The 3,004-nt window shown below is 39.4% G+C and overlaps 1 non-coding gene across 1 annotated transcript; it reads left to right on the plus strand.

Moving 5' to 3' along the window:
• On the plus strand, nt 1-107 carry LOC130854651 (U6 spliceosomal RNA). The gene has a single exon (XR_009054100.1). It is a non-coding gene; the product is annotated as a U6 spliceosomal RNA (small nuclear RNA).
• Nucleotides 108-3,004: the final 2,897 nt, after the last annotated feature.

A 3,004-nucleotide genomic window follows, 5' to 3' on the forward strand; every position in this document is an offset into this window, starting at 1 on the left:
GTGTTCACTTCGGTAGCTCATATACTAAAATTGGAATGATACAGAGAAGATTAGCATGGCCCCTGCGCAAGGATGACATGCAAATTCATGAAGTGTTCCCTGTTTTGGGGAGGGATAAATTAGGAGTTTGGGTTTAACATATACACACTACTATATATAAAATAGATAATCAACAGGGACCCGCTGAATAGCACAGGGAACTCTATTCAATATTCTGTAATAACCTACATGGGAAAAGAATCTGAAAAAGAATTAGTATATGTATATGTATAACTGAATCACTTAGCTGTACACCTGAAACTAACACAACATTGTAAATCAACTATACTCCAATATAAAATAAAAATTAAATTAAGAAAATAAAATAGTGATAATAGTGGGGGGAAAAAAGAAAGAAGAAAAGGCACATGGAGACACTGGGAAGAAGGCCATGTGAAGATGGAGGCAGAGATTGGAGTGATGCCTCTCTCTATAAGCCAAAGGACACAAAGGACTGCTGACAGCACCATCATTTAGGACAGAGGCATGAATTGAAATCTCTCTCAGAGGCTTCAGAAGAAACCAGCTCTGCCAGCGTCTTGATTTCAGGCTTCTGGTCTCCAGAATTGTGAGAGAATAAATTTTTGTTGTTTTACACCACCAAATCTGTGGTAATTTGTTATTACAGCCTTAGGAGGCTAATGTACCAGCTAGTCACTATGGTCTGTTTTACCCTCCTAAATATCTTATTTTTATTATATAATACAATGTTATCAACTGTAGTTCACCATGTTTTACATTAGATCCCTTGAAATTAGATAGCTGAGAGATTCTTACAAACTTTCAGCTATTAGATGGATAAGGTCTAAGGATCTAACGTAAACATGCTCTAAATGTACTCACGTCACACTCTATCTACCCACCCAGATTCTTTCCTGGGTGACAGAATTAACCTGCAACTGGTCTCTTCACATTCACTTGGGGCCACATTCAAACATTTCCCCATGCTGCAGCCAAAGTACTATTTAATAAACACATATCTGATCATGTCATTGCCCGGCTTCTTTAGTTACCTTCATATTAACCTTTCAGCCTTAAAAACAAACACTTTTTCCTTAGGTTTCATTTCTCTATTGTCTCCATTTTTTTCTCCTATATTTTGGCTGTTTCTTCTAAGTACTCTTTGGGAGGGTTCCTCCTTCTTAATCCAAATGTAAGTGGCTTCCTATTCTCTTAAGGCCAGAGAGAAAACCTACAAACTCTTCACAGTCTGTCCACCTGTCTAGTCTCCGACTTCTTTCCTAAACACCCTGAACTTCAGTTGCATTGGTCTCCTTTTCATCACAATTACTACAAAGCTTTCTGCAAGCTTCTATATCTAGGTTGTTCTCTATGATGATCCGGGTCTGTGTTATACTGATTTTTATCTACCTCTCTAATTTCATCTCACATTTCCTTTCTCTTCACTCATGTTTCAGACACATCAACCTTTTCCCTGTTTCTGAAATTATGTGCTCAGCCCATTCTCCTTAAGGGTCTTCCTGCATGTTCATCCTCTTGCCTAGAAGACTCTTCCCTACCTTGTTAACCTGATTAACTGCTACTCTTTTTCAAGACTCAGGTTTTTTTTGTTTGTTTGTTTTTTGTTTTTAAAGCTCTTTATTGGAATATAATTGCTTTACACTGTTGTGCCAGTTTTTGCTGTACAACAAAGTGAATCAGCTGTATTTATACATATATCCCCAAATCCCCTCCCTCCTGTGACTACCCCCCACCCTCCCTGTCCCAGCCCTCTAAGTCATCACGCATCATCGAGTTGATCTCCCTGTGTTATGCAGCAGCTTCCCATTAGCTATCTCTTTTACATTTGGTAGTGTATACGTCACTTCCTCAGAGAAGCCTTCTCTGATCTCCCATCCAATTGCTTAGACTCCAGTTATATGCTTTCATAGCACCTTTTTTCTTTGTAGTCAGTATCACAACTATAATTATATACATATATTTGGTTAGCGTTTGTATACACACACACAAACACACTGCACTGCAAGCTCTATGAGGGGAGGCAGTATGGCTGTTTTGTTCACCTTTTTGTTTATATATATATTTATTTATTGGCTGCTTTGGGTCTTCGTTGCTGCACACGGGCTTTCTCCAGTTGTGGTGAGCGGGGGTTACTCTTAATTGCGGTGGGTGCACAGGCTTCTCATTGTGGCGGCTTCTCTTGTTGTAGAGCACAAGCTCTAGGTGATTGGGCTTCAGTAGTTATGGCACATGGGCTCAATAGTTGGGCTTGTGGGCTGTAGAGCACAGGCTCAGTAGTTGTGGCGCACCAGCTTAGTTGCTCTTTGGCATGTGGGATTTTCCTGCACCAGAGATCGAAGCCGTGTCCCCTGCATTGGCAGATGGAGTCTTAACCACTGTGCCACCAGGGAAGTTCCTATTCACCTACTTAGCAACAGTATCAACCACAGTGCCAAGCACATAGTTGCAATAAGCATTTATTGAAAGAATACATGAATAAAACTATCAAATATGTGTCTAGTTTCCAGGAAATTCCCAACTCAACAGATTAAGCATGTCTGTGATCCTCAAGACCATAATCCAAAAACTGCCTGATGCTGATTCCTAGTTACACTCTTGAACACATGCAATTGCATTGTCCATGGAGGAATGTTTAACCTAAAGATGGTTCGTTTTGTGTTGAGTATGCACTAGTGAAACCTAAAATAACTATACACAGATCTGAAAGCTGAGTCTTCGATGACAAACTGATTAAACAAAATTGTGGTCAATATGTCCATTTTGAAAATTGGCTGACAAGATGTGGAATAAATTTGGTATCAAAATCCAAAAAAAAAAGAATTCTGTAAAACAATCTTCTGTGCGACTATGTGACTTGGATTGCTACTGAAATCATCCTCAACTTCCACAAATGCTTTAAATTCCATGCATGCCTGGTAAAGCCTCAGCTGGTAAGAGAAGGTGACTAGAACTAAGGTTGTGGGTTATAGTTAGATAACAAATA

The sequence above is a fragment of the Hippopotamus amphibius genome, chromosome 5 (assembly GCF_030028045.1).
Source record: "Hippopotamus amphibius kiboko isolate mHipAmp2 chromosome 5, mHipAmp2.hap2, whole genome shotgun sequence".
Lineage (NCBI taxonomy): Eukaryota > Metazoa > Chordata > Mammalia > Artiodactyla > Hippopotamidae > Hippopotamus > Hippopotamus amphibius.